The sequence below is a fragment of the Kogia breviceps genome, chromosome 7 (genome assembly GCF_026419965.1).
Source record: "Kogia breviceps isolate mKogBre1 chromosome 7, mKogBre1 haplotype 1, whole genome shotgun sequence".
Classification (NCBI taxonomy): Eukaryota; Metazoa; Chordata; class Mammalia; order Artiodactyla; family Physeteridae; genus Kogia; species Kogia breviceps.
Window position 1 is genome coordinate 16991376 of NC_081316.1, and position 12209 is coordinate 17003584.

Consider the following 12209-nt stretch of genomic DNA (forward strand, 5'->3'; position numbering starts at 1 on the left):
GGAGAGAACCACAGGCCAGGCCAGTCGGGCTGGGGCTTGCTTGCGGAGATGATGCTTTGAAGCACAACTTGACCCTCAAAGCCCCTTAGTCAGAGCAAGCAGATGACCTAAGAAATGGGGTCCTCCCACCCATGCATATCCTTTGGGGGAGGATCTACCATGAGCCACCCGCACCAGGCACAGATCAATCGCTCCCACCGGCTCCCTGACTCTGCCCCTTTCCAACTCAGTGCTCAGTGACATTGAGGTAACAGCCTGAAACTGACCACAGGGTGCATCTGTACACCACAGAAATCGGCAAATGCTACAACCAGGGCCCTTTCCTCACCTCCCTGGGAGCCACAGATGAAAAGAACACCTAGACGGGCTAAGCATCCCACCGTGACCTGGAGACAGGCAGTAAGGGTGGGCTGGGTGAGTGGTACCCCCTTCTCCACTTGCCCGTTTGGCTACAGACCCCAAATAAAGAGGCCTCTGTGGGACGTTTATAGCAATACAATCTTACCTCAAGAAACAAGAAAAATCTCAAATAAACAACCTAAACTTATACCTAAAGCAATTAGAGAAAGAGGAACAAACAAAACCCAAAGTTAGTAGAAGGAAAGAAATCATAAAGATCAGAGCAGAAATAAATGAAACAGAGATGAAGAAATCAGTAGAAAAGATCAATGAAACTAAAAGCTGGTTCTTTGAAAAGATAAGCAAAATGGATAAACCTTTAGCCAGACTCAGGAAGAAAAAAAGGGAGAGGGCCTAAATCAATAAAATTAGAAATGAAGGAGAAGTTACAACTGACACCACAGAAATACAAAGGATCATAGCAGAATACTACAAGCAACTATATGCCAATAAAATGGACAACCTAGAAGAAATGGTCAAATTCTTAGAAAGGTACAATCTCCAAGACTGAACCAGGAAGAAAGAGAAAATATGAACAGACCAAACACAAGTACTGAAATTGAAACTGTGATTTTAAAACTTCCAACAAACAAAAGTCCAGGACCAGATGGCTTCACAGGTGAATTCTATCCAACATTTAGAGAAGAGTTAAAAACCTATCCTTCTGAAACTATTCCAAAAAATTGCAGAGGAAGGAACACTCCCCAACTCATTCTATGAGGCCACCATCACCCTGATACCAAAACCAGACAAAGATACCACACAAAAAAGAAAAGTACATGCCATGTTCATCACTGATGAATATAGATGCAAAAATCCTCAACAAAATACTAGCAAACTGAATCCAGCAACACACTAAAAAGATCATACACCATGATCAAGTGGGATTTACCCCAGGGATGCAAGGATTTTTCAATACCCGCAAATCAATCAGTATGATACACCACATTAACAAACTGAAGAATAAAGACCACATGCTGGGGCTTCCCTGGTGGCACAGTGCTTAAGAATCCGCCTGCCAATGCAGAGGACAAGGGTTCGAGCCCTGGTCCGTGAAGATCGCACATGCTGCAGAGCAAATAAGCCTGTGCACCACAACTACTGAGCCTGTGCTCTAGAGCCTGCGAGCCACAGCTACTGAGCCCATGTGCCTAGAGCCCATGCTCCACAACAAGAGAAGCCACTGCAATGAGAAGCCCGTACACCGCAACAAAGAGTAGCCCCTGCTCTCCACAGCTAAAGAAAGCCCTCATGCACAGTATGGTACTGGCACAAAAACAGAAACATAGATCAATGGAACAGGATAGAAAGCCCAGAGATAAACCCACACACATATGGTCACCTTATCTTTGATAAAGGAGGGAAGGATATACAGTGGAGAAAAGACAGCCTCTTCAATAAGTGGTGCTGGGAAAACTGGACAGCTACATGTAAAAGTATGAAATTAGAACACTCCCTAACACCACACACAAAAATAAACTCAAAATGGGTTAAAGACCTAAATGTAAGGCCAGACACTATCAAACTCTTAGAGGAAAACATAGGCAGAACACTCTATGACATAAATCACAGCAAGATCCTTTGTGACCCATCTCCTAGAGAAATGGAAATAAAAACAAAAATAAACAAATGGGACCTAATGAAACTTAAAAGCTTTTGCACAGCAAAGGATACCATAAACAAGACCAAAAGACAACCCTCAGAATGGGAGAAAATATTTGCAAATGAAGCAACTGACAAAGGATTAATCTCCAAGATTTATAAGCAACTCATGCAGCTCAATAACAAAAAAACAAACAACCTAATCCAAAAATGGGCAGAAGAACTAAATAGACATTTCTCCAAAGAAGATATACAGATTGCTAACAAACACATGAAAGAATGCTCAACATCATTAATCATTAGAGAAATGCAAAACAAAACTACAATGAGATATCATCTCACACCGGTCAGATTGGCCATCATCAAAAACTCTAGAAACAATAAATGCTGGAGTGGGTGTGGAGAAAAGGGAACCCTCTTGCACTGCTGGTGGGAATGTAAATTGATACAGCCACTATGGAGAACAGTATGGAGGTTCCTTAAAAAACTAAAAATAGAACTACCATACGACCCAGCAATCCCACTACTGGGCATATACCCTGAGAAAACCATAATTCAAAAAGAGTCATGTACCAAAATGTTCACTGCAGCTCTATTTACGATAGCCAGGACATGGAAGCAACCTAAATGTCCATCAACAGATGAATGGATAAAGAAGATGTGGCACATATATACAATGGAATATTACTCAGCCATAAAAAGAAATGAAACTGAGTTATTTGTAACGAGGTGGATAGACCTGGAGTCTGTCATACAGAGTGAAGTTAAGTCAGAGGGAGAAAAACAAATACCGTATGCCAACACATATATATGGACTCTAAGAAAAAAACATGTCATGAAGAGATTAGTGGTAGGACAGGAATAAAACACAGACTACTAGAGCATGGACTTGAGGATATGGGGAGGGGGAAGGGTAAGCTGTGACGAAGTGAGAGAGTGGCAGGGACATATATACACTACCAAATGTAAATTAGATAGCTAGTGGGAAGCTGCCGCATAGCACAGGGAGATTACCTCTGTGCTTTGTGACCACCTAGAGGGGTGGGATAGGGAGGGTGGGAGAGAGGGTAACGCAAGAGGGAAGAGATATGGGAACATATGTATATGTATAACTGATTCACTTTGTTGCAAAGGAAAAACGAACACACTATTGTAAAACAGTTATACTCCAATAAAGATGTTTAAAAAAAAAAGTTTAAAAATAAATAAATTTTTAAAAAAAGATTAAAAAATAGAAAAGAAAGCCCTCACGCAGCAATGAAGACCCAATGCAGCAAAAAAAAAAAAAAGAATAAAATACATTTAAAAAATATTTTTAAAAACCCATATGATCACCTCAACAGATGCAGAAAAAGCTTTTGATAAAATTCAACATCTGTTTATGATAAACACTCTCCAGAAAGTGGGCATAGAGGCAACTTATCTCAACATAATAAAGACCATATATGACAAACCCACAGCTAACATCATACACAATGGTGAAAAGCTGAAAGCATCTTCTCTAAGATCAGGAACAAGACAAGGATGTCCACTCTAGTCACTTTTATTCCACATAGTTTTGGAAGTCCTAGCCACAGCAATCAGAAGGAAAAAATAAATAAAAGGAATCCAAATTGGGAAAGAAGAAGTAAAACTGTCACTGTTTGCCGATGACGTGATACTATACATAGAAAATCCGAAAGATGCTACCAGAAGACTACTGGAGCTCATCAATGAATTAGGTAAAGCTAGAGGATACAAAATTAATACACAGAAATCTCTTGCATTTCTATACACTAACAATGAAAGATCAGAAAGAGAAATTAAGGAAACAATTCCATTTATCATCGCATCAAAAAGAATAAAATAAACCTACCTAAGGAGGCAAAAGACCTGTACTCCGAAAAGTACAAGATGCTGATGAAAGAAATTGAAGATGACACAAACAGATGGAAAGATATACCATGTTCTTAGATTGGTAGAATCACTATTGTCAAAATAATTATACTACCTAAGGCAATCTACAGATTCAATGCAATCCCTATCAAATCATGAATGGCATTTCTCACAGAATTAGAACAAACAATTTTAAAATTTGTATGGAAACACAAAAGACCCCAAAGAGCCAAAGCAATCTGGACAAAGAAAGACAGAGCTGGAGGAATCAGGCTCTCTGACTTGACTATACTACAAAGCTATAGCAATCAAAACAGTATGGTGCTGGCACAGAAACAGAAATACAGATCAATGGAACAGGATAGAAAGCCCAGAAATAAACCCATGCACCTATGGTCAACTAATGTATGACAAAGGAGGCAAGAATATACAATGGAGAAAAGACAGCCTCTTCAATAAGTGGTGCTGTGAAAACTGGACAGCTACATGTAAAAGAATGAATTAGAACATTTTCTAACACCATACACAAAAATAAATCAAAATGGATTAGAGACCTAAATGTAAGACTGGACACTATAAAACTCTTAGAGGAAAACACAGGCAGAACACTCTGACATAAATCACAGCAGTTATCTTTTTGGATCCACCTCCTAGAGAAATGGAAATAAAAACAAAAATAAACAAATGGGGCCTAATTAAACTTAAAAGATTTTGCTCAACAAAGGAAACCATAAACAAAACGAAAAGACAACCCACAGAATGGGAGAAAATATTTGCAAATGAAGTGACCAACAAGGGATTAATCTCCAAAATATACAAACAGTTCATGCAGCTCAATATCAAAAAACAAACAACCCAATCAGAAAATGGGCAGAAGATCTAAATAGACATTCCTCCAAAGAAGACATACAGATGGCCAAAAAGCACATGAAAATATGCTCAACAATGATAATTATTAGAGAAATGCAAATCAAAACTATAATGAGGTATCAACTCACACCAGTCAAAATGGCCATCATCAAAAAGGCTACAAACAATAAATGCTGGAGAGGGTGTGGAGAAAAGGGAACCCTCTTGCACTGTTGGTGGGAATGTACATTGGTACAACCACTATGGAGAACAGTATGGAGGTTCCTTAAAAAACTAAAAATAGAACTACCATATGATCCAGCAATCCCATTCCTGGGCATATATCTGGAGAAAAACATAATTTGAAAAGATATATGGGGCTTCCCTGGTGGCGCAGTGGTTGAGAGTCCGCCTGCTGATGCAGGGGACACGGGTTCATGCCCCAGTCTGGGAAGATCCCACGTGCCGCGAAGCGGCTAGGCCCGTGAGCCGTGGCCGCTGAGCCTGCATGTCTGGAGCCCGTGCTCTGCAACAGGAGAGGCCACAACAGGGAGAGGCCCGTGTACCGCAAAAAAAAAAAAAAAAAGATATATGCATCCAATGTTCATAGCAGCACTATTCACAATAGCCAAGACATGGAAGCAACCTAAGTGTCCATCAACAGATGAATGGATAAAGAAGATGTGGCACATATATACAGTGGAATATTACTCAGCCATAAAAAGAAATGAAACTGAGTTATTTGTAATGAGGTGGATAGACCTGGAGTCTGTCATACAGAGTGAAGTAAGTCAGCGGGAGAAAAACAAATATCATATGCTAACACATATATATGGAATCTAAGAAAAAAAAATGTCATGAAGAGATTAGTGGTAGGACGGGCATAAAACACAGACCTACTAGAGCATGGACTTGAGGATATGGGGAGGGGGAAGGGTAAGTGGTGACGAAGTGAGAGAGTGGCAGGGACATATACACACTACCAAATGTAAATTAGATAGCTAGTGGGAAGCTGCCGCATAGCACAGGGAGTTCACCTCTGTGCTTTGTGACCACCTAGAGGGGTGGGATAGGGAGGGTGGGAGGTAGGATGACGCAAGAGGGAAGAGATATGGGAACATATGTATATGTATAACTGATTCACTTTGTTGTAAAGGAGAAACTAACACACTATTGTAAAACAGTTATACTCAAATAAAGATGTTTTTAAAAATAGATGTGGTACATATATACAATGGAATATTACTCAGCCATAAAAAAGAATGAAATAGTGCCATTTGCAGCCACATGGCATTATTATTATAATCTCTGATAGAGATTATCATACTAAGTGAAGTCAGACAAAGACAAATATATTATATCACTTAGTATGATAATCTCTGATAAGAGATTATCATACTAAGTGAAGTCAGACAAAGACAAATATCATATTATATCACTTATATGTGGAATCTGAAAAAAATGACACAAATGATCTTATTTACAAAAGAGGAACAGACTCACAGACTTAGAAAACAAACTTATAGTTACCAAAGGGGCAAGGCGGGGGTACGGAGGGATAAATTAGGAGTTTGGAATTAACATATACACATTACTATATATATATATTAGATAATCAACAGGGACCTACTGAATAATACAGGGAACTCTACTCAACATTCTGTAATAACCTATATGGGAAAAGAATCTGGAAAAGAATGGATATATATATGCATAAATGAATCACTTTGCTGTACATCTGAAACTAACACAACATTGTAAAACAATTATACTCCAATATAAAATAAAATTTAATTTTAAAAAAAAGAGGCCTCTGTGTCTTTTGTAGAAGCCTCTTGTACAACGCATTTAATTCAGTCAAAACATGAGGATGAGCTAAGGAAGAAATGAATCAGAAACTCTATGCTCAAGGCAGTTCAGAAGCCATTCTGCAACACTAATGAACCTGTGAGAATACCAAAATAAAGATTCCTTTGACAATCTCATTTAACAACGTGAAAATTAGTCTTTGCTTTTTAAAGGACTGATTTCCTTGCTTATATACCCTTGACACCTTTTCTCTCTCCCCACCCCACCCCCTTCTCTCTTTCTTAACCAACAGAGGCATTTGCAGGTTGAAATATGAGGATTTAAAATAATAGCTGTTGGGCTTCCCTGGTGGCGCAGTGGTTGAGAGTCTGCCTGCCAATGCAGGGGACGCGGGTTCGTGCCCCAGTCCGGGAAGATCCCACATGCCACGGAGCGGCTGGGCCCGTGAGCCATGGCCGCTGAGCCTGCGCGTCCGGAGCCTGTGCTCCACCACGGGAGAGGGCACAACAGTGAGAGGCCCGTGTACCGCAAAAAAATAAAATAAAAATAAAAAATAAAATAAAATAATAGCTGTTGCATATACATGTCAAATGTCTATTCTGTAACAGAACTTACCCCCTCCCTCCCCAAAACCCAACCAAACACACACTCCCCAAAACCCAACCAAACACCTCTTGTCTTCCATCCCCAGGGAACTAGGGCTTCAGTTTGGGGGTCATCTTTGCCCTTCCCTTTCCATCTCCCACCATCTAGTCAAGAAGGCCCATCAGTTCTTCCTCTGAAATCCCTCACATCCCCCTTGCTTTCATTTCCACTAACCCACCCTAGATCACCCCCCTCGTCCTACCTGAACTGCTGTAAAAGCCTCCTAACCATGACCAACCATTACCATTGGTTGGCTTTAGCTACTGATCCAGGCTATATACTGAGGACAGCATCCCCAATGCAGGCATTCTTTCACTCCCTTTTTAAAACCCTCCACTACCCTTACTGCCTGAAGGTAAGAATCTCGCCTCACATCATTAGTCCAAACTGCCTGTCGAGGCTCATTTCCCATCACTCCTCAGGCTCCTGGGTCCTGTAACTCCAGCCAAACTGCCTCCTCCTTGTTTCCGAATAATCCAAGCACGTTCCTATCTTCCTCAGGGCACTCCTTCCACCAAGATGCTGCCCACCTGGATGCCCTTTTCCCTGTGCAAAGCCCACTCATGTCTGGGTTATGTGTCTAATTTTGTTGTGGTGGTGGTGGTGGTACGCAGGCCTCTCACTGTTGTTTGTGGTCTCTCCCGTTGCGGAGCACAGGCTCCGGACGCACAGGCTCAGCGGCCACGGCTCACGGGCCCAGCCGCTCTGCGGCATGCGGGACCCTCCCGGACCGGGGCACGAACCCGCGTCCCCCGCATCAGCAGGCGGACTCCCAACCACTGCGCCACCAGGGAAGTCCAATGTGTCTAATTTTTCTCCCTCCTGAAATCCCACCAAAACTTTAGTAAGAGGTTTTTGTTTTTTAAGCTATAAATCCCCAAGGACAGAGAGACCAGGAGGGGAAACCACAGCAACATAACTGTGAAAGCAGCTTGGGTTAACTGACCTCGTGGCTCTCCCTGGCAGTGGGGAAGGCTGATCATCCACCAGTTTCCACCACAGAATCCAAGAAAAGCTAAGGAACTGTGGCTCCAGGTCCCCGGGGATGGGATGAATGGGCTGATACGTACAATGGAATCCCCCACCTCATGCTGCTGGAGACCACCCCTCTCCCACCCTCTCCTGAAGAACAGAGGTTTGCTCTCTGGAGAGGACGAAGCTCAGGGTCTGCACTGGGGTGTGCAAGGCACAGTTGAGGGTCTGGGTACCTTGCCAAAAACAGGAGAGGAAGGTTAAGTGAGCCTATGCATCCTGTCCCCTCGCGCACTCAGCTCCTAGAACACCCTTCCCCTCCTCTGAGACCTGACCCAGCCCAAGAGGGGAGGCCTCAGGATATTGACACTGAGGTTCCCCAACAAATAGCATGCCTCACCACCACTGTGCACCTCAGAAACTGGACTCCCAGGCAGCTTTTAGCTCCTACTAGTAATTGTGAACCAGCAACCAAAGATCACTGGGCAGCCGAGGACAGATTCCTTCAAAGAGAGACCAAAGGAAAGTAGCAGAAAAAAGCAACTTGGAGGAAGCAGCCGATGCAAGGAGAAGAAAACTTAAATGAACATGGCATTAATATCCTCAGAGAAACAAGAAAAGATTACATGAGTGGAACTGCAGGATGTTATGCACATATGTTTAAAGACCCATTCAGAGAGCAAGAAAGGCTCTTGGAAATTAAAATATAATGGGAAAAACAAACAAAAAAATCAATAGAAGGGTTGGAAGATTAGGTAAAGGAAGTCTCCTAGAAACTGAAATAAAAAGACAAAGAAATGGAAAGTGGGCAAGAAAGACAAGAGAGGGCTTCCCTGGTGGCGCAGTGGTTAAGAATCGCCTGCCAATGCAGGGGACGTGGGTTCAGGCCCTGTTCTGGGAAGATCCCACATGCTGCGGAGCAACTAAGCCCATGCGCCACAGCTACTGGAGCCTGCGCTCTAGAGCCTGTGAGTCACAGCTACTGAGCCCTCATGCCTAGAGCCCATGCTCCACAACAAGAGAAGCCACTGCAATGAGAAGCCTGCACACCGCAATGAAGAGTAGCCCCCTCTCGCCACAACCAGAGAAAGCTGGCACACAGCAACAAAGACTCAATGCAGCCAAAACTAAATAAATAAAATAAATAAATTTATTTTTTTAAAAAAAGAAGAAAGGGAAGAGAATTTGAGGCCAGTTCAAGAGATCCAAAAATTAAATAACAGGAGTCTCAGAAAGAGAGATCAGCTAAAACACAGGGGAAGAAACAAAATAATTCAAGAAACCCCTAGGACTGGAGGCCACTTTTCCACATGGAAGGACGTACTGAGCCAACAAGATGGACAAATGCAGGCTCACACCCGGCACGTTGTGAAATTTCAGACCCTGTAAGCTTGCAGAAAGTGGGGGAAAGGGGGCAAAAAGAATCTGAAATCAGCATGGTTTTGGATTTCTCAACAGCAACTTGGGAAGCTAGAAAAGTACAAAGCCATTCTTTAAAACTGCAAAAGGAAAATGATTTCTAGCCTGAAGCTCTCTATCCAGCTGAACTATCCATTATGTGTGAAGGTGAAATAAAGATAAAGAACAAATCACTGGATCCTCAGGCCAGTTAGATGATCTCTCAATTTTAATCACTTTGGAATCAAACTCAATTTAAGAGCAGTCTATGTGAATGAGGATGCGTATGAGAATGGGACTTATACATTATTATGGTCAAGTTCTGTGGGAAACCTGGGTAGCTACTATTTTTGGATTAAACCGAAGTTCATGTATAAAGCCATTTCACTCTTTGTAAAATTTGAAACTTTCTGTCTTGTGACTGTGAAATCATGACTGTAATAAAGTGATACTCTGTTAGTATTTTGAGCTCTCTTCAAATAAAGACAATAAGGAAAAAAAAAATACAAAGAACAGGGCTGCCACAACTGACCTCCTGGCACTGCTTCTCAGGAAGCTACTGTGGATGAGCCCCACCCAAAAAAGGGAGAGAACAGGCCAGAAAGGCAGCAGGAGCTGCAAGAAGAGTAAGGCAGAGGGCGTCCCCGGAGCGTGGCACACAGAGGGGCACCAGGTAAGGCATGGACTACACAGGACCACTCCACAGGCACCCTTCCCCACAAGAGGAACTGAAGGAAAGCGGAGCCAGCATTCCTACTGATGGGACCCACAGTGGAAATGGCCTCTGGCTGAACCTGACTGTGACACCGGAAGACAACATGAGTGACACCTGAGGGCCTTGCTTCTAACTGACACAGGAATACTAAATTATACGCTCCTCTGTGTCTGGCTTCTTTCACGTAGCACAATGTTTTCAAGGTTCATCCATGTTGTAACAGATAACAGTACTCCATTTAATTGCCAAAGAATATTCTCATTGTACAGATAGTCCACATTTTATTAACCCATCTGATGGACATTTGGGTTGTTCCTACCTTTGGGCCATTATGAATAAGGCTGCTGTGAACATTTGTGTACAAGTTTTGGGTGCATATGTGTTTTCATTTCTCTCGGGTGTATATTGCTGGATCATATGGTAACTCTATGTTTAACCACTTGAGGAACAGCCAGACTGTTTTCCACAGCTGTTGCTCCATTTTATATTCCACCAGCAGCTTATAAGGGCTCCAATTCCTCCACATCCTCACCAGCACTTGTTATTTTCTTTTTGATTAGCCATCCTAGTGGGTATGAAATGATATCTCATTGCAGTTTTGTTTTACCTTTCCCTGATGGCTAATGATGTCGAGCATATTGTCATGTGCTTACTGGCCATGTGGATATATTCTTTGGATAAATGTCTATACGTATCCTTTGCCTTTGGATTATTTGTATTTTTATTGTTGAGGGTTGTTTTTGGTTTTTTTTTTTTTTGCGGTACGCGGGCCTCTCACCGCTGTGGCCTCTCCCACTGCAGAGCACAGGCTCCAGACGCGCAGGCCCAGCGGCCATGGCTCACGGGCCCAGCCACCCCGCGGCACGCGGGATCCTCCCGGACTGGGGCACGAGCCCGCACCCCCTGCATTGGCAGGCAGACTCCCAACCACTGCACCACCAGGGAAGCCCTACTGTTGAGTTTTAAGAGTTTTAAAAAATCTATTCTAGATACAAGGGCCTATCAGATATATGATTTGCAAAAAAGTTTCTCCCATTCTTTGAACTGCCTTTTTACTTTCTTGATAGTGTCCTTTGCTGCACAAAAGTTTTTAATATTGATGAAGCCCAATTTACCTATTTTTAAAATTTTATTGCTTGTGCTTTTGCTGTCGTATCTAAGACACCACTGCCTAACCCAATATCACAAAGATTTATGACTATGTTTTCTTCTGAAAGTTTTATAGTTATTACCTCTTACATTTAGGTCTTTGATCCACTTTGAGTTTTATGTGTGGTATGAGGCTGGGGTCCAACTTCATTCTTTTGCAAGTGGATGTCCAGTTGTTTCAGCACCATTTGTTGAAAAGACTATTCTTTACCCATTAAGTTATCTTGGTACCCTTGTTAGAACTCAACTGACTATAGACGTGAGGGTTTATTTCTGGGCTCTCAATTCTATTCCATTGATCTGTATGTCTGTCCTTATGCCAGTACCACTCTGTCTTGATTACTGTAGTTTTGTGATAAGTTTTGACATTGGAAAGTGTGAGTCCTCTGTGTTCTTTTTCAAGATTCTTTTGGCAGTCTAGTTCCCTTGCATTTCCATGTGAATTTTAGGCTCATATTGTCATCTGCAAATAAAGGCAGCTGGAATTGTGAAAGACACGGCATTGAATCTGTAGATCAATTTAAGGAGTATTGCCATCTTAACAATATTAAGCCTTCTCATCCATGAACATAGGGAGTCCATTTATTTATTTAGGTTTTCTTTCATTTTTTTCAACAATGTTTTATACTCTTATAAGTTTTACACTTTCTTTGTTAAATTTATTCCTGAGTATTTTATTCTTTTTGATGATACTATAAATGGAATTTTCTTCATTTCCCGTTTGTTCATTGCCTCTGTATAGAAATACAACTGATTTTTGTACATTGACCTTGTGCCCTACAACTTTGCTGAACTC

At 41.9% G+C, this 12209-nt stretch overlaps 1 protein-coding gene across 11 annotated transcripts in view; it reads right to left on the minus strand.

The window, feature by feature from the left end:
- PC (pyruvate carboxylase) overlaps positions 1 to 12209 on the minus strand; it is a 109360-nt gene that overhangs the window by 39328 nt on the left and 57823 nt on the right. The window lies entirely within an intron of this gene.